Source organism: Elephas maximus, chromosome 20, assembly GCF_024166365.1.
Source record: "Elephas maximus indicus isolate mEleMax1 chromosome 20, mEleMax1 primary haplotype, whole genome shotgun sequence".
In the NCBI taxonomy this organism is placed as follows: domain Eukaryota; kingdom Metazoa; phylum Chordata; class Mammalia; order Proboscidea; family Elephantidae; genus Elephas; species Elephas maximus.
In genome coordinates, this window is record NC_064838.1 from 60,910,089 (window position 1) to 60,934,337 (window position 24,249).

The 24,249-nt window shown below is 44.4% G+C and overlaps 1 protein-coding gene across 7 annotated transcripts in view; it reads right to left on the bottom strand.

Moving 5' to 3' along the window:
• ERC2 (ELKS/RAB6-interacting/CAST family member 2) overlaps nt 1-24,249 on the bottom strand; it is a 1,130,613-nt gene that overhangs the window by 961,645 nt on the left and 144,719 nt on the right. The gene's annotated exons all lie outside the window — the stretch shown is intronic.

The following is a 24,249-nucleotide window of genomic DNA, read 5'->3' on the forward strand; positions in this document are numbered from 1 at the left end:
GTTTAGAGGACCTTCTAAAACAATGACCATTTAAATAACAGTCTGACGTTTCAAGTACGCCAACGGGTTCTACGATTTTCTAGCTACTGTTGACTTGGAAGATCCATCACATTCTGATGTGGACACAACTGACAGTTTTCTCTTCTGCAAAATATTATCCGTCTCACTCCCCGGTTTCCTCCAAGGGAACAAGAGCTAGATTCAGCCTCTTTGCTTTCTGAACCACATGTTTATGTTAAGAGCATCCAGATGTAACCACAGAACAGATACGCTTCTGGTGCCAGCTAGTATCATTATTATTCTCAGCAAATTCCTAAACAGCTGCTAATCTCCTGGGCTCTCTTCCTATGTCCAATCTATTGTCTGATGGGAACACAGCAAGAAAAATATCACTATTTTGTTAATTTTTAAAGAGACAATTTCAGGCAAATTTTTTGGATGAATAATAATAATTTTAATGGGTACTTATTAAATGTTAGGCACTTTGACTCAAAATATATAATTTCCTTTTTTTTTATTTTTTTAGTTTCTCATTCAAAAATGTATATACAAACTGTTTTGTGACATTGGTTGCAATCCCTACAATGTGTCAGCACTCTCCCCTTTTCCAACCCCGTGTCCATTTGTCCAGCTTTCCTGTCCCTTTGACTGAACTAAGAAGCACAGTTCCTCATGTGTGTTATTGCTTGTTTTATAAGCCTGTCTAATCTTTGGCTGAAAGGTGGACTTCGGGAGTGGCTTCAGTCCTAAGTTAGTAGAGCGTCCATGGGCCAGAGTCTCGGGGGTTCCTCCGGTCTCTGTCAGGCCAATACATCTGGTCTTTTTCTGTGAATTTGGATTTTGTTGTACATTTTTCTCCTGCGCTGTCTGGGACGCTCTGTTGTGATCCCTGTCAGAACACTCAGTGGTGGTAGCTGGGCACCATATAGTTCTTCTGGGCTCAGGCTGGTGGAGGCTGTGGTTCATGTGGTCTGTTATTCCTTTGGACTAATATTTTCCTTGTGTCTTTCATTTTCTTCCTTCTCCTCTGCTCCAGATGGGATGGGATGGGACCAACAGATGTATCTTAGATGGGCAAATTTTTGTGAGATGCTAATTATAATCTTTTCTAATTTTCCAAGTGCTTTCCCATATAGTTCCTCACTTCTTGCCAACCTATGGGACAGGCAGGGAAGAGAATATTGTCCCATTTTACAAATAGCAAACCAAGGCTGTAGGAGCACGGTACTGACTGGTAGGGCCAGATTTTCAAGCCCGCTACTCAGACTCTCAGTCCAAAGATCAGAAAGGGTACCCTAAATTAAAGGCACTGGATTACAACTTCATTACAGTCCACAACTTACAATACTGATACCATTTATCGAGTTCTTCCTCTGGGCCGGGCACTGTGACAAGCCCTTCCTGTGCATTATCTCATCTGATGCTCCCTGCATTCCCTAGGAAGGAGCCCTGGTGACACAGTGGTTAAAGCATTCAGCTGCTTACAGAAAGATTGGTAGTTTGAACCCACCAGCCACTTGGCAGGAGAAAGATGTGGGAGTCTGCTCCTGTAAAGACTTTCAGCCTTGGAAACCCAATGGGGCAGTTCTACTCTGTCTTCCTGGGTCGCTATGAGCTGGAATCAACTCGATGGACCGCGTTTTTTTGTTGTTGTTGCTTTGTTTTGTTTTGTTTTTGGTGTTCTCTAGGAAAGAGGTTCTGTTTGGTCCATTTTCCAATAACAGATTTAGGATGATAGAGCCTAATTAACTTCCCAAGAACTCATATCAAGTGTGATTCATGGCAGGAATGATACCCTAACAAATTACAGTTCCTTGGCTTAGAAGCTTCTGGAACTAGTTTCCAACCACCCAGAAGGCTGTGAAGCTTGAACATGCTAAGATGTTCAAATGCATTTTAAATAAGTATTTGATTTGATGGGGGAAAGAAGTGCCAGAAAACATAAGAGCACCAAACACCTAAAAATGGGAGGTGGATGCATGTGGAATCACCCACACCCCCGTAGCGGCCCACTGCCTCCCCGGTCCAGCTAGTGTTTGGTGGGCATGTGGCTCTGGCGTGTTCACTGAAGTTCAGCCCATCCTCTGCCATCTCTTTTCTGGAACCCAAAAGCCATGAGGATGGAGAGAAAGAAGCCTCACCGCTAGCTTTTCAGGGCTGGATACTCGACTCTTAGCCACTGAACCCCAAGCCTGGATTGTCCAAGGCCAACTGATGCTGACGACTTACTGGGGAGCTTACGCCCACGTGTCTCCGCCCTGAGCTTTCAGGGTTCAGGAAGCAGAAGAGGGAGGATGGGTATCTAACAGCTGCCTATGAGAATCCTCCTGACACGGGCTCTGGGGACTAATTCCAGGGGAAACAGTTCGTAGGAAACGCACACACACATGCACATCCACACGTGCACCCACACATGTCAACACAATACACAGAGTTGCTTTTCCAAGGGGAGAACAGACACTTAGGAAAGCAATGGGCACTACTTCCAAAGCACTCAAGCTTATCACCATAGTGACAGTAATCATAACAAAATAAAAGTATGAATTAAGGCTGGTTAGTTTCCTGCCTTTCCAGGGCCACAGTGATCTGAAGTAGCACTGCGGCTGCCTGGTATGTGTATAGGGAAGTGACCCTGGTTACCTCTCTTCCCAGCTCATTCCCCTGGGTGATCTCAGCCCCAGAGCTCCCACCTCGTGCCTCATGACTCCCACTTTTCTACCTCTGGCCTTGGCATCTTTTCATCCCTACACTGACTTCGCCATCTCTTTCTTGAACATCTCGATTTCAATGTCCCACTAAAATGGAACTCATGCTCTCCATGCTGAAACTGGCCTCCGTTTCCTCTATTCTCTAGTGCACGAATGGACAGACTTTGATCTGCAGGTCAAATCCAGCCAACTGTCCGTTTTGTAGAAAAGGTTTATTGGAATGCAGGAACACACTCACTTGTGTTTTGTCTATGTAACGCGTAGAGTGTAACAGGCAGAGCAGTAGGGTTGAGCAGCTGTGACAGAGACCACATGGTCCACAAAGCCTACAATAGTTACTATCCAGCATTTTACAGAAAGAGTTTGCTAATTCCAACCCCAGGCATTGAATGCCACCACGCCCTGTCAGGCCCCCTCTCTCTTATTCATCACACAAGGCTATTTCCGTGACCTAGCAACTCCACCTTCTTACACCCTTTTGACTTGGTCTCTGCCTCTCTATCTTTCCTTTTACCTTAGTTCAGGCTCTCACTGCTCTTCGGTTGGACTTGCAATTGCCTCCCAGCAGGCTTTGACGGTATGAGCTGGACTGTATCCCTTTTCCAGACATCTACCCCCGCCTCCCATTTGACACAGCCACTCAGCATTTTAATAATTATAGCCTCTCCTTCTAAATTATTTCTTCAGAAGAATGCTTTACAGAATTTTTAAAAGACGTACAATTGATATGCTAAGAGAGGAGAGAAAATGGAATAATAAAAAATGCTCATTTAAAAGTGGAAGACGAAAAAGCAACAAAGAACAACAGCAACGAATAGAAAACTGTTACAAATATGGAAGATATTACCCCAATGATATCAACAGAAAAAGAAAAACTAGTTGTCATCAAGTCAATTCCAACTTACAACAACCCCATGTGTGTCAGAGTAGAATTGTGCTCCACTGGGTTTTCAATGGTTTATTTTTCAGAAGTAGATCACCAGGCCTTTCTTCCAAGGCACTGAGTGCTTGTGTCAGTCAGGGTTCTCCAGAAAAACAGAACAGTAGGAGATAAATACATATATATACAGAGAGAGAGAGTAATGAAATTGTGGGACACCATCAAGCAAATCAACATACGCATTATGGAAATCCCAAAAAGAGAAGAGAAAGGTACAGTAAGAATATTTGAAGACATAACGGCAGAAAACTTTCCAAATTAAATGAAGGAACTTGCACATCTATGGCCAACTGATTTTGGACAGGGTGTTAAGTATATCGGGTGGGGAAAGACTGTCTCTTTGATAAATGGTGGTCGGACGACTGGATTTCCGTGATTTTGGACAGGGTGCTAAGTATATCGGGTGGGGAAAGACTGTCTCTTTGATAAATGGTGGTCGGACGACTGGATTTCCACGATTTTGGACGGGGTGCTAAGTATATCGGGTGGGGAAAGACTGTCTCGTTGATAAATGGTGGTCGGACGACTGGATTTCCACGATTTTGGACGGGGTGCTAAGTATATCGGGTGGGGAAAGGCTGTCTCTTTGATAAATGGTGGTTGGACAACTGGATTTCCATAATTTTGGACGGAGTGCTAAGTATATCGGGTGGGAAAAGACTGCCTCTTTGATAAATGGTGGTCGGACAACTGGATTTCCATAGCAAAATAATGAACCTGGACCTCACACCATGTACAAAAACTAACTCAAAAACGGGTCAAAGGCCTAAATGTAAAAACTAAAGCCATAAAACTCTTAGAAGAAAACATAGGAATGATTCTTTTTTTTTTTTTGAGCATAGTTAATGCTAAAAATCTCTCATAAAAATTTGAATGTGAGGCAAAGCTTACAGGATTGGAATATAAAAATCTATACACTTACCGTATTTTCCCGCAAATAACACACCCATGTAAATAACGTGCCCACACATATATCGCACCTAGTGCACCTGGGAAAATAATGCATGAGGGGGTTGCACATTGGCAAAAACGTATAACATGCATGTTATTTGTGTAAAAATATGGTATTGAAGGTAGGTATTTATACTAGAATATTATGTTAAAGCCTGACTTTTTAAAAGGTTGATAGATTCTTTATTCAATTAGATAAAAAGAAAAGAACATCGAATATGCTCACAATTAAAGAACCAACTGAAATCACATCTTGTTCATCTCAGTGTCCCACCTTCTCTGGAGTTAGCACATAAAGGGCCCTTCCTGAACATACAGGTGCCAGAAGCAGTTTTTCCATGATTTCACCTAAAACACATCAAAGTTTTCACAGATACATGACTAAAAGGATTGTTTTGAGTCAACTGGAAAAGCGATAATTAAAAAAAAAAGGAAGAAAGATGTTCAGATCAGGGCTTCTAACTGGTCCCTTCCAGTTAGAACCCCTGCTGAGAATTTACATTTCTAACAAGTTCCCAGGCAATTATACGTAAGAATCACCTGGGGATCTTGTTAAACTGTAGATTCTGACTCAGTATATTTGGGGAGGAAATGCAAATTCTCAGCAGAAACCTTGTTAGAAAGGCTCAGCAGGGGTTTGAACTAGAACGAACCAGTCCAAAACCCTGGTTCAGATAAGCAGCTGCTCCACTGTACACTGTATATAGATTGACATTTTGCCTAAGCACCATTTTGTAACAAATCTGATTAAATGACCCGTAAACCATAAAAAGCAATGGCAGAAATGCAATACCACGGAGCAGGATCCCTCCGGTTAATGGAGACGTGGAAATTAGAAGGCAGAGCCTGAAGGAAACCACACTGAAAGCTAAAAATGTACATTAAAAACCCAGATCAATCAGGCACTAGACCAAAAAAGCCATTTAAACAACAATTAGAGACTGAGCTCATTTAAGTTAGGGCTGACTTGAGAAACATCTCTGAGGACAGGAAAACAACGCTGTCTCTGTACTCTGCTACGAGCGTCCTTCCATTCATTCATTCTCTGAATGAACAAACACGCCCTGAGTGCCTGTGTCAGCCTGGGACCTCCAGAGAGACAGAACCAGTAGGAGACATACAGAGTGGCACACACAATTACACGGACTGACAAGTCTGAATCCACAGGGCAGGCTGGCAGCCTAGAAATTCTTGGGCAGGAGCTGGTACTGCAGTCTTAAGGCAAAATTTCTTATTCCTCAGGGGAATTTCAGTTTTGCTCTTAAGGCCTTTCAACTGACTGGATAAGGCCCACCGACACAATCGAGGATAATCTTCTTTACTTAGAGTCGTCTGACTGTAGATGCTAACCACATCAATAAAATACTTCCACAGCAACACCTAGATTTATGTTTGGTTGAATAACTGGGGACAATAGCCTATCCAAGCTGACACAGAAACTAACCATTAATGGTGCCAAAGTGTGTGGCTGTGTGCCAAGCATGGCAGACTTGAGGTAAATAGGGCAGGTAGCCCGCAGCTCTCATGGAGCTTAGAGTCTATAGAGGAAAGTCAAACAGTGCCCAAGTAATTATAATGGCCTTGAGTATGAAAAAAAAAAGTAACGGAAGTATCTAGCCTAGCTGGTAGGCAATTCAAGCAAGCACAGTGAAGCTGAGCTCTGAAGCGGAGAAGGTGCTAGATAGGGAGGGTGATCCCAGACAAAAGGAGCACCCTGCGCAAAACTGCTGAGGCAAGAAGGCGTGAGGTGCAGTAACAGTACTCAGAGAAGTCTAGGGCAGACAGGCAGCACAGTGGAGCAGGGGGGAGCGTGGACTCGGGATCCAGTGGACCTGGGCTTGCAGCCCAGCTCTGCATGACACTTATTGGCTGTGTGACCTTGGGCAAACCATTTAACTTCTCTGTGCTTTCTATATAAAATAGGAATAATAATTTCTACCTCACAGGATTATTTTAATAGTGCCCAGCATGTGGTAAGTGCCAGAAAAGTGTTTGCTGAGTGCTGAGGTTGGGGCGTAGAGAAAAGGGGGAGGGTAGCATGAGGCTGGGGAAGGGTCACAGGGGCCAAATCACACAGGGCCTTGGAGGAAAGAGGTATGGCTGGGTCTTTTTAAAAGATCCCATGGGCTATTATAAGGACAACTGACGGAGTGTCATAAGGATGACTGGTGAGGTGATGAATGCGAACACACTAGCCAGTCAGGAGGCTTCTTGAGGGTATGGCTGGAAGAAAAGGTCAATGTAGACAGTGCTGAGGTCTTGGGGAATATTTATTAGATAGTATTAAAATAAATTAATTACTCTGCATGTTTATGATTTCAATTTTATCACTAATAAAAAACTCTCTTAACAGCAAAGGCAAATACTGGCCTTAAGTCCTTTTGGAATACACGGCTATCTTACAGTCTCAGAACTTTAAAGGGGTGTGGGATGTGGTCAAGGTGTGATGTGTGACACTTTGAAGAAAACAATTTTGGGTAGACAGATGCTTGAGTCAAAGTGTCAGCCGTGACTTAACCACTTCAGGCTCCCAGCTCTCACGCCCCCTTTGCTCCATGCTTTTCCTTCCAGAAAATAGGATCTTCCATTACAGGAATGACTGCCAACAGGCTTGGCCCACATCTCCTAGGCAGGAAGGCACGCATCCATTGTGCCAAAACACAGTGGCCCACACTCCCGGTCACCAGGTAAACCTGGCCTTTCAGCACAGACTGTAAGAATCCAGGATTTGGAGTCAAAGTGAGGCAGGTGTAGGTCCTGGCTCTGCCATTGAACAGTCATGTGGCCCTACGTAAGTTATGTCACCTGTCCCTAATCCTCAGGGTCCTCATTTCACCTGCCTCCAGGGTTGTTGTAAGGATGGCTTGGTCTGGTGTGGAATAAGCACTTAGAAATGGCAGGTAAAACTATTAACCGTCTAGAGTTTGCATGACACCACCAAAATAGGGGATTGGAGGAGGCAGAGAAAGAAAACATTGCTGGTAACTCGGTCAACACTTTGGAACACTGTCTGGCGTATCAGCCAATGGTGAAGACACAGCTACCAGGACGTCCACTTCCAGGTGTACACCCAACCAAAGTGCATGCACACGTGCACTAGGAGACAAGAGCCAGAAGCTCACAGAAGCATCATTCACAACAACCCAACACTGGAAAAAACCCAAACATTCATCGACAGCAGAATGGAAAAATAAATGGTGGGATATTTATACAAACAGAATACCACATGGCACCAATAATGAACAAATCATTGCTACATTAACAATGGGAATGAATTCACAAATCCAATGTTGAATGAAAAAAGCCAAACACAAAAGAATAAGACTAGATGATTCCATTTGTATGAAGTTCAAAAAACAGGCAAATTAACTCTAGTGTTTAAGGATGTAGGAGCCTTGGTGGCATAATGTTTAAGTGCTCAGCTGCTAACCAAAAGGTTGGCAGTTTGAACCCAGGCGCTCCATGGGAGGAAGATGTGGTGGTCTGCTTCCTCAAAAATTTACAGCTGTGGAAACCATATGGGGCAGTTCTACTTTGTCCTGTAAAGTCACTGTGAGTTGGAATCAACTGGACAGGAGTGGGTTTGGGTTTGGGTTTAGGTTTGGGTTTGACTTAAGGATGTATACTTAGCTGGTGTCTTAGTCATCTAGTGCTGCTATAACAGAAACACCACAAGTGGATGGCTTTAACAAAGAGAAATTTATTTTCTCACAGTCTAGGAGGCTAAAAGTCCAAATTGAGGGCATCAGTTCCAGGGAAGGCTTTCTCTCTCTGTTGGCTCTGGAAGAAGGTCTCTCATATCAATCTTCCCCGGGACTAGGAGCTTCTCTGCGCAGGAACCCCGGGTCTAAAGGACGTGCTCTGCTTCCAGTGCTTCTTTCTTGGTGGTATGAGGTCCCCAACTCTCTGCTAGTTTCCCTTTCCTTTTATCTCTAGAGAGATAAAAGGTGGTGCGGACCACACCCCAGGGAAACTCCCTTTACATTGGCTCAGGAAGGTGACCTGACCAAGAGTGTTACATCCCACCCTAATCCTTTTAACCACAAGCAGAGACTATGATTTATAACACATAAGAAAACCACAAAATGGAGGACAACCACACATGGCCTATCCAAGCTGACACATATTTTGGGGGTCACAATTCAATCCATTACAAATGGTACAAGAATAAGGAAACGTTTATCAAAAAATCAGAGTAAATGGTTAGCTTTGCAGGCAGGGAGTGAGTTGTGATTGAGAAGAACAAGGTGATGGAGGGCGGGGGTTCTGAGTTGCATCCCGGATGATTACATGTGTATTCATTAAGTGGTACATTTATGTTTTGTACACTTTCTGTGTGTGTACAATAGCTCACAATAAAATAGTTTAAAAATAATCATTCTCTGCCTGTCCATTAATTCATGCCTTCTTTTCAGGGGTTTCAGAGGATTGGGGACATAGTCCATGCAGACAGCTCTGCCTTTCTGCACCTTGTTTGCTTGAGAGCCAAAATCCCAGTGGGGGTGGGGGTGAGAGGGAGGGGATGCAGGTGGACGGGAGGGACCACACCTTACAGAGCCATCTAACCACCCATCCCAGCCTCCAGGGGCACTCTGGGGGTCAGCCCCCGTTTGGCATCATGTCACTTTGAGACATGAAAGTGAAAAAATATGAGTGACAAGGCTCATAATTAGCAAGAAATGAGGGTTACAAGGAGAAACACCACCTGGGCTATTCATTCAACAAGCCCTCAGTGCCAGAACATGGTGGCTGTTCTGGGAGTGGGCATATGGACCAAGCAGAGCTGAAGTCCTTCCCTAAAATTAGTTCAGGGATATTGAGGAAGAAGAGAACTTTCACCCCTGAGGTTGCCAAGCTGTGAGGATTAGTATTGAGCTTTGTGGGTACCACTTTCCCCAGCCACATGGAGGAAGCCATGTGGGAGGAAGGACAGAGGACGCCAACAGACAGAGGGAAGGAGGGATGCGAGATGGAGAAAGACAAGGCAAGCACCTCATGACAAGAGGAACAGAACAGCAGGGCAGAGAGAAGGCTCTGGAAGCTTGAGTTCCCAGTCTCATTCCTGAGGCCCAGGTTCTTGCAACTTATCCTCATTCCTGCCTTCCTAGCTATAATGAGACAACATGGGTCAGATCTCGTGCCCATTCCAATAACGGACAGATAAGGAACATTCAGGCCCTCTTCTTAAGTACCAAAAACCAAAAAACCAAACCCACTACCGTCGAGTCGATTCCGACTCATAGCGACCCTACAGGACACAGTAGAACTACCCCATAGAGTTTCCAAGGAGCACCTGGCAGATTTGAACTGCCAACCCTTTGGTTAGCACCCGTAGAACTTAACCACTACGCCACCAGGGTTTCCTTCTTAAGAACGTCACCATTTAATTGGGAAGCAGACACATCAACAGATAGTCATACAGAATCATGACAGCAGGGAGGTGGAGCACTTCAACCAATGAGAGAATGAAGGAAAGGTCAAGGAGGGCTTTTGGAGGAGCTGAGGTGTGAGCTGAGCCCTCCGAAATGCTCTGGATTCATTACGGGAAAAGAGGAGGAAGGGTGGTCAAGGCAACAGGGATAGCTGGAACAAGGTGGGGAGGTAAGAAAAGGAACTGAGGGTGAGCCAGAGTGAGGTGCAGCAGGAGAAAAGCCAAGGAGGTGGGTCATAACAGAGCTGAGACCCAGTTAAAAGATTCTGGGCTGTGTATGTAGACAACGGGAGCCGCTGAAAAGTTTTAATCAGGAGAACCAGTTCCAGCTGCCGGGGAGCTGACCCTGACCCAATATGTTACTGCAGAATTGAGCTCCATAGGGTTTTACTTTTTTTTTATAATTAATATTTTATTCTGTTTTAGGTGAGAGTTTACACAGCAAATTAGGTTCCCATTTAACAATCTGTATACAAATTATTCCATGACATTGGTTACAATTTTTGCAATGTGTCAGCATTCTCATTATTTCCATTCTGTTTGTTATGTTTCCGTTGATCTAGCTTCCCTGCCCCACCTTGCCTTTTCATCTTTGCTTTTGGGTAAATGTTGACTGTTTGGTCTCATATTGTTAATTACTTAAGGGAGCACATTACTCAAGAGTGATACTACTTTATAAGCCAATTTATTATTTGGCTGAGAGGTGACCTCCAGGAGTGGCTTCAGTTCCAAGTTAAAAAGGTGTCTGTGGGTGATAGTCTCAGAGGTTCCTCTAGTCTCTACTGATTCAGTAAGTATGGCCTTTTTTAGGCATTTGAACTTTGTTCTATATTTTCCTTCCATTCTGTCCAGGACCTTCTATTGTGTCCCTGGTCAGAATGGTTGGTAATGGTACTCGGGTACCATCTAGTTCTTCTGGTCTCAGGTCAGAAGAGGCTGTGGCTCCTGTGGGCTACTGCTCCTGTGCACTCATTTCTTCTTTGAGTCTTTGGTTTCCTTCATTCTCTTTGCTCCACGTGGGAAGAGACTGACAGTTGTATCTCTGATGGCCACTTGTAAGCTTTTAAGACTCCAGACACCACTCACAAACTAGGATGTAAAACATTATCTTTATGAACTCTGTTACGCTAATTAACAGTGTTGTCCCACAAGACTACAGTCCCAAACCTTTCAGCCCTGTAAACCACTCCCACGAGGTGCCGGGATACGTCTAGGAGGCTCCGTAATGGCGCCCCTTCCACGGGGTCTTCAACGGCTACGTTTTTGGAAGTGGATCACCGAGACTTTCTTCTCCGGGACCCTCTGGATGAACTCAAACCTCCAACCTTTCAGTTAGCAGCTGAGGACATGAACCGTTTGTACCCCCAGAGACTCCAATCAGGGGGAAAGCATCCAATTTCCCTTTTAGAAAAACCCAGGAGTTATTCTCTAAGTCCATGTCCTGGCAGTAGGCACAGAACTGTCCCACTCGCTCGCTCGCTAGCTCTCCCTGTGTCTCTATCCGCAGCAGCCTGAATCTCTAAAATGCCCACCTGCCCAAGAACATTCACATCTTGCATTTGTCACCCTAAGATATAAACATCAGAGACTCAGCATCAGCCAACGGCAAGGGCAGGAGACCAGTTGTCCTGAGAGCTGGGTTCTAATCCAGCTCTCTACTAAAAACCTCGTGACCCAGGAAGCCACTGACACTCTCGGCCCCAGCTTCTCCACAGGCAAAACGAGGGTAACGAGATCAGTTCTGCGTACCTTGGAGGGCTGCTGTGAGACGTATGATAAAGTGGTCAAACATGTATCCCCGGCCCTTTGGATCTGCCAAAGGTCTTGGTAAAAGCAGTATCCCAGTGCAAAACAACATCACACAGCACACTTTTTTGTTCAATTAATTAAAAAGTATGTAAATCCTATGATTTGGTAAATACATACAAACATAGCATCTAAATTTTATTTAAAACAAATTAGTAAGGATTTCTTAAACCTACACATGCCCAATATTATATTTGGGGTAATCTGTTTTGACCTAATTTCATTTCTGATAAGGACAGTATTCAATACTACCATTAGAAAGACATATATTCATTGATACCTAATATATTGCTCAAAATGGAAGAAAGAGAACAGTATCTAAAATATGTTTAAAAAAAACATAAGGCTTAAAAAAAGAAAGCAGAAATTCAGACGTTTTCCACAGGTAACAACGCACTGGTAACCTCAGCAGGTATCAAAATCCCCTAGGGAGAAATCACGCATCTCCTGAAACCAGAAAGCAATGTTGCTTCTAGAATGAAGCTGCTCAAACCTAGTAGGAAAATCACTAAGTTGGTTTTCGGTTTTTTTAATCCAACGAATTTACAGAGCATATTTTTAAGCCATTTTAATTGCCTGGAGGTTTTTTTTTTTTTTAACGGCAACGCAGAGTAGTCTGACAATTGCCCACAAGATGGCACCAAACTCATGCCCAGCAGACAACCAAGGGAATTTTTTTTTAAATCATAAAGCAAGCATGGAATACTCAACAGACTGCTTCCTTTACAGCTTATCCTAAGCAATGAGCCAGACTTACAGGTATAAGCATCTCACTCTCCCAATATGGTGCACAACTTAAAACTTATTGCCGCCTACAAGAAACTTTTAAAAGCAGGCAGACTTCCTCTCAAGACAGACTTGTTCTAATTCTGAGGAGAGTTTCAACAGAAGAAAAAAAAGTATATAAATCCTAAAAATAAATGTCCCACTTCCTGGGGGGGGGGGGTTCTGAAACTAATTTAACTCGCTGAATGGTACCCAAAAGTTGATCATACATTTCTTCAGTTTAAATTTTATTTGACCGCACTTAGGTGAGTCGGTGTAAATTTTTAAAGAACTGAATGTTGTTTAAAAATTGAAACAGATTAGCAATTAATACTTAATGTAACAGGCCATGGTTACTTTAAAAGGATGAGGTCTATTATTAGAGACTTTGTCCATGCTAACCCTCCTCCACCCTCTTCCATCTACAAAGGCTGTTCTAAGGTGAACTGGTCCAGGCTGGCGCAGAGTTCTGGGAACCGATAATGAGAGACATTCTGGGAACAGACACAATCCATCACTGTTGGCCTAGGGGATCTTGCCGCCAATTAAAAACGGAGCGTACTGGGCCCGAGTCCCTGGGAGCCAAGCCTTCCATGTTGAAAAAGCAAAGCTGGAGCCGAGCGTTAGAGCATCTCAAAGGGTCCGCTTCCTGTTAGCATGAGAAGAGAGAGCTACCTGTTAGGATGAAAAGTGTATTTGTCCCTACGATAACACCTACCAAAGACAAGAGGGAGCACCTGTGAAGGGCTTGTGTCATGTGCTCACCAACCTTCTAGAAATCATAATTAAAAAGAAAAAAAAAAAACTAAAAGAAAAGAACAAGGCATAGCAGTCCCATTCTGAGCTCACCAAGCATCATCCCACTGGGAATGCCGGAGAAGGTTCTCTAATCCTGTTGTCAGCTCCTGAGCCATGTGTTCAGCCTCCAGGACACCACACCACCAAGGAAGCACCCTTAATTGTAACCCCTTGGCTTCTCCTAACTAATTGTCATTCTGAAACACAAGATGTGCTTCCTGTTCATGTATTTCTGTTTCCTAAGCGGGGCATCACCCACCCTTAGATCACATGCAGGTGGTCTGATCTCAGAGACGAAGGGCCCCATGAGGATTGGGAAGTGGCCCATGCAGCCCACCAGACAACCACTACCACAGGCTGGCTGGAGAGGCAAGGAGGCCAAGGGAAGCAAGGACATGGTTGCATTAACTAATGACCCCAGAGCCTGCCCATTTGTCACTCCACATTCTTCAAAAGGGTCCCTGGTGGCACAGTGGTCAAGGCGCTCAGCTGCTAACAAAAGGTCAGCAGCCGGAGCCCACCAGCTGCTCCAAGGAAGAAAGAAGTGGCAGTCTGCTTCCATAAAATTTACAGCCTTGGAAACCCTATGGGGCCAGCTGCACTCTGTCTTATAGGGTGGCTATGAGTCAAGATCGACTGGGTGGCAGTGGGTTTGGTTCTGGGTTTGGCATTCTGCAAACTTTTCTCAAAGACACAGCACTCTTTCCAAGCGGTCTGCATTCAGGATAACCTGGCAGGAGCTTCAGCCCAGACATCCCACACCATTTTAAAAATACTGCACACACCCTTTCCTACCCTGTTTTCTAACCAACAATACTACTTATTAACATCCCAGAATTGAAAATTAATTGGCGCAGTAAAATACTGTAATCGCAACCGTGACTAACAAACATGTATCGCTTCTCTTAATTCAAAAAGCAATGTAAAAACAGCAAGACCTTAAATAGGTGGATGGCGTGGTCTGGTTTCAGTGTCAGAAACCATCATTATAAATATCCCTAGTGAGGGAGCTTTCGATTAAAATAAGTAGGAAACAAACATTCATTTGCAGTATGCCAGCTACTGTGCTAAGCACTTGTCAATTTCCATTTAAAAACTGATTTCACAGAATTGTAAAGGACCCATGGAAGATCTACACGTGTGCCCCTGTGTAGCACTTCACACACATTGATCACCAGGTGCCATGATGGGTGAGAAGCCCTGGTGGCTTAACAATTAACAGCTTGGCTGCTAACTGAAAATTGGCAATTCGAACCCACCCAGTGGCTCTGTGGGCAAAAGACCTGTCAATCTGCTCCCATAAAGACTAAACCAAAACCAAACTAAACCCAGTGCCATGGAGTCGATTCTGACTCATAGCAACCCTATAGGACAGAGTAGAACTGCCCCAAAGAGTTTCCAAGGAGCGCCTGGTGGATTTGAACTGCCGACCCTTGGGCTAGCAGCTGTAGCACTTAACCACTACGCCACCAGGGTTTCCATCCATAAAGACTGCAACCTAGAAAATTCTATGGAGCTGTTCTACTCTGTCACTTGGGGTTGGGATGAGTGGGCATCGACTCGATGCACCCAACAACAACCACATGACGGACAGGAGATGAAACAGCCCCTGCACAGTGAGGCTGCTGGTGGGTTTGAACCTCAGACCTTTCAGTCAACAGCCAACTTGTACTTTAGCGCCAGTTACCAGCTGCAGTACTGTCAATTCCAACTGTGGAGACACGTGTATCAGAGTAGAAATGTGCTCCACAGGGCTTTTAATGGCTGATTTTTGGGAAGTAGATCGCCAGGCCTTTCTTTCAAGGTGGCCTCAGGTGGACTCAAACCTTCAACCTTTCAGCTAGCAGCCAAGGGCTTGACCGTGTACACCACTGTAACACAGGAAGAGAAACGGCACCAGGCACCTGTGAGGTCTGCGTCAGGTGTTGATGGGCTGACAAGGAGGGAACAATGACTCACCTGTGCAGCCTAAGCCTCCCCTTCATTCGAGCAATCCTTAAGTGAAGAAAAGAATAAAATGGAATATAAAATCGAACAGCGTGCTGGAAAAACTAGACAGGAACCTCAGGGGGCAGTGAGTTGATGTTAATGAGGGAGGAACAACTCGGAAAAGGAGGATGAGAACAGTTGCACAACTTGAAGAGTGTAATCAGTGTCACTAACTGGTACATGCAGAAACCGTTGAACTGGTGTATGCTTTGTTGCGTATATTCTCAACAACAACAAAATAAATAAAATTTGGGAAAAAAATTTGAATAGCATGGAGTAGTCAGAAGAAGTCACTAAGAACCCAATCAATTACTATCTGTGGAATGAGGACATGATCTCTCACGCAAGGGCTTTCTTTCAGCTCACTGAGGAAAAATTAGTTCTCTGGTGAAGTTCAAGCCCCTCCACCTGCCTCGGCCGGCCTTTCCTCTGCCCCCATCCAAGCCTCTGGGCTGACCACACCTCTTACTTCCAAACTTCACCACCTAAAAGGACATATCTGACCCCACCAAGCATCCTTACCTTCAAGCTACAGGCTCCTTGTCCCTGGAGTCCTCAAGTGGACTCACTGACTTTTTCTTCCAGGACCACCTCCTTTGGGCAACCTTCCAGACTGCACACACATACACACATGTACACACACACACGGACGTACACACACACGTGCGCACACGTCCCAGACTCTGCTAGAATCTCCACAGAAACCATTTCTACACTAGAACGGAACCTCCATGGGGGCAAGGGCTGCTCATCTCTGTGCCCCAGTGCCTGCAACAATCTACACATTAAATAAATAATTGTCAAATGACAGACTTTGAATTTTTGGTTAATTTGACTTCCTCCCCCAAAAGACTGTAAGTTCCTGGAAGGGCGGAAGTGTCAGCTTAAAGTAAGTGCACCAGACATGTCCGCTGAATCAATAAACAAGCAAACAGTAGGCCAAAAAACAGAGCTGGCGAAATTAAATTACTATTCCTTATTGTAAAAGGTTTTTTTTTTAATCATAAATTTCCTTCCTTCACAAAATCTTGTCCTCATTAACTTCACAAATTCTATTGTTTACATTCAGAAGCCACAATATAATGCCAGGCAGAAGAACTTTAAAACAACAGAGAAAGGATTACTTATTTCAATAATCCTTTCAGTTGAAATTTAACATTCCTTTTTCCCTAGAAAATACACTGCATGATCCCTGGCTCTAACCCAGCTAGTCCTGTTTCACTAGGACTTATCAGAGTAAACAGGCAGAGAGACAGATGGGTATTTCAAATTTCACATTAAACAAAATATCCTTTTACATTTATAAAATAAATATGATTTCATTGCTCATATCTCCTGGATAAAGTGGCAAGAAGAAAAAGGCAAAAAAAAAAAAAGTAAGAAAAGGGCCGGTGGCGTCCTGGGAATGTCTAATATCTACGTTAAGCCCGGCCCCTCTAGCTTTCAGCCCTGGAGCAAAACCAGGCCTCCACTGGCCTGGCAAGTGTACTATCCTCCTTCCCCTATCTCTTCCACCCTCTCTGGTTAGCACCCTGAGGGAGCCTGACAGCAACATGCCTTCACAAGGTCTGTTGAGCACAAAGCTCACAATTACTGTAACCAAGCGCCCTAACGTCTGTCTCCAGTAGCACAGGATGAAGAGCCAGGAGCTGCTTCCCCCACCCCCCAACCCAGCACAAAAACCTCGAGAAGTGACAAGGGAAGAACACCAGCCTTGAGTAAAACGTGGACCTTGACATCAATATACGATATATTTGCTATAAAATTGACTTAAGTCATCCCCTCAGTTGCTTTTTTTCTGTTAGAAAACTACCTCATCACACCATTAACCCCAAGAAATTAAGAGCTCGGAAGTAGAATGTGTCCACTAATGCAACATCAGCTGATTCCACTGTGCCCTGGTGACAGTGGGCCATTCACTCAGCAATGACGACTGAGTGTCCACTACATGCCGAAGGTCATTACAGTGATTCTTCTACTCAACAGCAAGGTGTCTCCAGGAACTGCCCCATAGGCTTCCCAAGGCTGTCAATCTTGATGGAAGCAGGCTGCCATATCTTTCTCCCACAGAGCAGCTGGCTGGGTTCAAACTGCCAACCTTTTGGTTAGCAGTTAACCACTGCTAACCTGTCAAGGACAGGGACAGGTCTTCCCAATTCCAGGCACAGTGCTGTTACACAGGAAGTAAAGAGATGGACACCAAACCCTTGTTGAATGTGGCCATGAAATGCAAACGGGCCAGGTCCAGATTCATTCTCCTCAAGGCAATTTATCCCACACCAAGCCATGCCGCCAGGGTCTGGCTCACACTCCCTGAAAAAGATGGAGTCCAAATACAGGATTGGCTTGCTTTCAGTGTGATTGGTTTAATCATCATTCGACAGTTTTTACTGAAGATCTACTCTATGCCAGCCCCTGGAAACACAGCATAAAAAAGACAGAGGCCTACCCTCAGGCAGCTTACAGTCTAGAGGAAGGACAGGCACACGGCTAAACATTACCCAGGGAAGTTGCAGGGGCTGTGAAGGTAAAATGCATGCTGTGGTTGGTTCCTGGAACAACATAGGCAAGGAGACTGGTCAGTTAATGAAGACAGTCATTTTTACAAAGGTAAAAGACAAAATGGGGTGGGGGACTACAGAGAGGAAGCAAGGCTGTCCATCCAGCCAAGGGGCCAAGGAAGTCACCTAGCACAGCTCAAAGTCCCATTCTATTTATTATTTTCGAGATACCCCACCCCTGCCAGGGAGGCCACCACCACCCAAGGAACATTCCCAGGACCAATGATTTAGCCTTTCCTTCCTAACCAAGCCTCTCTGGTTTCCTGGGTCCCTCACCCCTCCAAGAGGAGAGCTACATATCTCCAGGCTAACTGTTTTACTGGCATTGGCATATTTATTCTTCAAATGATTATTATTCCTATTTTTCCAAAGAGAAAGCTGGAGAGGTTAAGTGTCCACCGCTGGTGTGTGGTAGCAGATTCAGACCAAGCCCACAGCTTCTCACCACTACCCTCTGCTGCCTCTGATGCAGCATGGACTGAAGACCAGGCCTGGTGGGAGCCTGGACACAAAGGTCTGGCATCTCTTACATTCAAGTGATTGTTGCTTCCAGCTAAGACAGAGAAATCATGTCAGGAACAAAACAACCACAGGTATCATGCAGAGGACACTATTTTAAAATGACAGCACTACATTATATCTTTCTTATTGACTTGTATGTTTGTCATATGTGTGTGTGTGTGTTTGTGGATATACATAAAAAACCAAAAACCAAACCCACTGCTGTCAAGTCGATTCCGACTCATAGCAACCCTTTAGGACAGAGTAGAACTGCCCTGTAGAGTTTCCAAGGAGTGCCTGGCGGATTCGAACTGCTGATCTTTTGGTTAACAGCTGTAGCACTTAACCACTACGCCACCAGGGTCTCCATATGTAGGTATATATACATGTTTTGTTTTTTGCCACATCACTTGGTTTTGTTTGTGCACTTGTTCTTTGGCCCCCGAGAAGCCTTCACAGAAAATTTTATATAAACAAGAAAGAGGACATGTTTTTGGAGAAGGGTCTTCTACCTTCTTATCCACACTCCAGCCTTTAAGTACAAAACTGGAAAACATGAAGCAATGCTTATTCATTATTTTCACCTTCTGGCCACAACAAAACACAGTAAGAAAACAAACAAAAAAGACCACTTCTCAAAACTCCAGGGAGTACAAAATAGACAAGGAAGGGACCAGGAAATCTTGACGTAAGTCAGATGGCATCTTGGGAAACCAGAACCACGTGTGACCCCCCCTCCACAGGATCCTTTATGAGTGAGGCCCCCAGGACACATGGCCCAGACTAACATTAATTCTCCAAACCTTTAACTATACTTTTCCCTAATATGCTTCTGAAATAAAATTTTTAATTTGGAGAAAATGGAAACAAAATTACCAATTGCATTGTCTTCTCTTGCTGCATAACAATATCACCATCAACTGAGGACCTTAAAACAGCACACATTTATTGTCTCATAGTTTCTGTTGTCTGGATCCTGGGTATGCATGGCTTAGCTGGGTTTTCTACTCAAGGTCTCACTAGGCTGCAAGCAGGTGTCTCCACAGCTGGGTTCCTATCAGTATCTCTACTGAGGAAGAATCCACTTCCAAACTCCTTCTGGCTGTTGACCAAATTAATTTCCTTGCGGCTACAAGACGGATGTTCTCAACTTCTACCAGGCGCTCATGGTTCCTGGCCACGTTGGCTTCTCCATAGGTACCTCACAACGTGGCCATTTGCTTCTTTAAGTCTCTCACCTCAATGAAAGCCCATTCCCTCTTTCAAGAGCTTTGACCCGATTAAGTCAGAACCACCCAAGATACTTTCCCTTTTGATTAAATCAGTGTCAACTGATTTGAGACCTTAATTAAATCTGCAAAAACCCTTCACCTTTGCCAAATTTGATTGGCTAGAAGCAAGCCATAGCTCCTGCCCACACTCAATGGAAGGAAATCAATCAAGACATGAATACCAGGGAGTGGGAATCATGAGGGTCACCCTAGGATCAGGAGTCTCAGGGTGACACTCATGGTTAAACACCAACTAGTAGCCAAAAGGTTGGTGGTTTGAAGCCACCCGGAGGTACATCAGAAGACTGGCCTGGTGATCTGCTTCTGAAAGGTCACATCTTCAAAAGCCCTATGGAGCAGTTCTACTCTGCACACATGGGGTCACCATGAGTCAGAACTGACTCGACAGCAAGCAGCAACAACAATTCTAGGATCTCTCCACCACACCAATAATCTCGCTGTCATATTGCAAACATATAGAGATATGCAGAGTAAAAAAAAGAGAGAAAAGAAGAAGAAAACGCCCTCCTTCAAATACTCCAGCCATCCCCAGACACAACTCCTTAAAACCCTCCTCCCTCAAATATCTCAGCTTCCCCAGACACAACTCCTCAAAACCCTCTTCCCTAGAATACTCCAGCCGTCCCCAGACACTACTCCTCAAAAGGCTCCTCCCTCAAAAAATTCTATCTACCCTTAGCTTCTCCTCCTGTCTCCTTTGTCTTCCTCCCTTTTCCTTTCCTCTTCATTGACCATCATGAAAGCCCAACAACGGTCTACCAAAGAGCGTGCGTCTCAGAAGGTGGCAGAGCCAAGTCTAGAGTCCAGGGCTCTTGGGCTTCTGTCTTCATGCCAGAGCTGCAAACTGAAATGTCCATCCGGGGAAGGCAGGCGATACAGAGAAAAACTAGCGAGGCACAAGAATTCTGGGATTCCAACACCAACATGTTTAGATCTCAGTGTTACAACTACATTCAGCCTCAGAGTCAAAGAGAGAAACAGGGAGTTGGGGACCCTGGTGACTGCAGAGCGCATGTCTTGTCTGGATGCCAGAACTTCAATTTTTGAGGAGGCTAGAAATCAAGACTTTTATGTGAAATCTCCAGGCTTTTAAACATTGGCTCAACTTTCTTTAATGCTCTCTGCAGGTTAAATGAAACTTGCCAGATCCTGCCTGTATGCCCTGCTTGCTACTCCTTCCTATGCCTGCCCAACCCCATTCAACGTGTTCAATATGTTTAACAAAGATTTAATGACTGAAGCTATTTCCTTACAGTGACCTACAGAACTCTGAAGTATAACAGCAAACCGAAAGTAAGAGGAACCCTTTTTCCTGTCACTTTCTCCAGGTACCACCAAAAGGAAAAAGAAAGACAAAGAAGAAAAAAGAATTGAGTAACAAAATACTACCCGATTTAAACCCTCAGAAAATATGGGACTCAAAATAAGTAAATAAATAAACTAACAGACTAACTCTCCAAAGCAAAGCTTTTCAAGTTTATTTTAGCAGAAGGTGGTAGCGATGCATTATTTTTTAAGTAATTTTTACAGAACAGTTTGTTCTGGAGTTCTAAACGACACAAATAGAGTAGGCCTGGTGTACACACGCCAAAACGGTGACAATGAAATTAGGGCTTGATCTGGTGGTAAATTACCCTCTGCTCATCTCACCAATACCTACGTCTCCAAAATGGAGAAGGCATCATTTGAGTTAAGTCGACCCTTCGGTTATGCATAAGGTCACACACCCACTTACCCTAAGCCCTCCCACATAACAATTACCCAATCTGCAAGAGAAAGATACACGAGCTCTGTAATTACCAGATGTAAACGGGGAAAAAAATCATACCCTCTTTAAAGCTAAGCTGCACTTCCCAGCCACACTTCTTCAGCCTCAGAGTAAACGCCAGAGCAGTATATCTGCCTCCTAGAACCTGGAACAGCCCTGAACACTGGGACAACCCCCTGCAGGGGGCCAAAGCCATGTCAGCAGGGCCGCGGGGCGGGGGGGGGGGGGGGGGACAGGTTGATTTCTCAGTCCTTATTCCAACACACCCCAGTGTGTGATTACCACAGAAGGAAGAAGTCAAGTTTCTTCAGCCAACTGATTTTGCTTCACTTCAGTAAGTGCTTACTGTCCACTACAGTACGAACTGGCCTATCTAAACCCCACAACCTCACCCTCCAAAAGCCAACAAGGAGCTGTAAAAGGCCTCTGCAGAGTTAATGTGGTTGGCACAAAGGCCATGCCCTAAGACTCCCTGGAGACCTATTGTGTTCTCAGTCCACTGGCTCCTCCTATACGCAAAATTCTAACCAGCCTGGTTGATTTCAAAGCTCACAGATCAGACGTGGAAGAAGAAAGAACGTACAGATATCGTAAAACCAGAGCACATGGCTGTTGTTAGACGTCACCGAATCAACTGATTCGTGGTGACGTCACATACACCAGAACAAAGCATTGCCCAGTCTTGTGCCATCCTCACACTCACTGGTATGCGCAAGTCCACTGCTGTGGCCACTGTATATTTTGAGTGCCTTCCAACCTAGGGAGCCCCTCGTGGTGCAGTGATTAAAGTGCTCGGCTGCTAACCAAAAAGGCCAGCGGTTTGAACCCACCAACCATTCAGAGGGAGAAAAACGTGGCAGTCTGCTTCCATAAAGATTTACAGCCTTGGAAGCTCTATGAGGTAGTTCTACTGTGTCCTATAGGGTTCCTATAAAGGGTCGCTATGAGTCGGAATCAACTCGACAGCAATGCGTTTGGGTTTTTTTTTTTTGGTTCCAACCTAGGGGGCTCATTTCCTAGCACTACGTTGTTGTTTTTATGTGCCCTGGAGTTGATTCCAACTTATGGCCACCCTACAGGACAGAACAGAACTGCCCCACAGGGTTTCCAAAGAGCAGCTGGTGGATTTGAACTGCAGACCTTTTGATTAGCAGCCCAGCTCTTAAGCACTGCACCACCAGGGCTCCTTTCTAGCATTATATCAGATAATATTCTGTTGTGATACATATGGTTTTCATTGGCTAGTTTTCACAAGTAGATTGCCAGGCCTTTCTTCCTAGTCACAGAGACATCAAATGCTGATGAGAAAGGGAGATGTGTTAGAGAAATGGGGAGGAGTTCATAAGTCCCTCGCCCAGAGTGGGCCTTAAAGGGACAGTACAACTTGCTAAAAGGTAAGAAGGTACTATAGCAAAGTAAAAGAGAACAGGGCAGAAACATGCGCACTCAGACCAAGAAGAAAGGAAGCAATGTGAAATAGCTCAGAGGCAAAACTATCACGATTCTCATAGCTGTTAACGCAGCAGCTGACATTTACTGTGCAGTGAAGTGTGCCAGGGTTGATGCCAAGTGCTTCAGCTGCATCTTCACTTCCAACCTTCTCAGCAATCCTAAGAGGACAGTGTTATATCTATTTTACAGGTGAGGCTTAAGAGACTTCAAGCCCAAGGTCATAGTTAGGAAAGGTACAGCCAGAGCTGAATTCCATGTCTGCCTCATTCCAAAGCCTGCCCTGGCAAGAAGCAGAAGGAGCAACCCAAAAGGTCGATGCTATTTCATGATACTGGGAGCTCCCACATCCCCGGCTGTCTGCATTCTGTATCCATCTCTGCCTGCGAAGACGTGGGCCGTATTTCTCTAGCGAGGCCTCTGGCACAGGGTCAGTATTCCCTGTGCACCTGATAAATGAGTGTGTGTTCTTTCCTCAGTACAACCCTACACTGCACGTATTACTCTCCCCACTTAACAGAGAAACACAGCAATTCTTTAAAGCGTTCACTTCTAACACAGACAAAAAATCTTTCCCTGTGGAAGATACAACCAGGGCTTAGTGTGACAGGCCAAAGGACTGCCCTTTACAAAACAATTCACAGGGTTCTGAGAAGAAAAAAAAAAAGCAGAACTACTGGGGGATGTAAAACAATCTATATTTTGTACTCCGGTAGCCCCCCTACTTATGACAGGGTTCCATTCCGACGATGCCATTCTAAGTTGGTTCTGACTTAAATCAGATAGCTCATTTTTTTTCTTTTTTAGTTTTCATTATTATTGCCTTTTACTATCAATATCTTTATAAATCTGATCTTTGGGGGTTGGAAACATTACACATAAACTTACCAATATATTTTCATATATACATACATAAAATATACACAAATCATAAAAATTTACTCCAACAATGAAGAAGGGTTGGATGGCACCAGCGTTTTGTCAGTTGCAGTAATAAGTCCACTTGTGGAAGGTTCTGGATCATCTTGATTATCCCTGGGAATGGGGATGGCGTTTCTAGTCAGAAAATCAGTGACAGTTGTCTGTACGGTCTTTTTCCTTTTTTTATTCATATATTTCGCAGTAACATCTCACAGCTTCCCAAATCTGCCTCTTGACCTTTAGCAAACTATGCACTGCGACACTGTATGTAGTACATACTACCAATGATAAGATGTTAAAAAAAAACAGACAGTCATAAGTGCGGGTCATTGTAACTCAAATACATCCTAAGTTGGGGACTACCTGTGT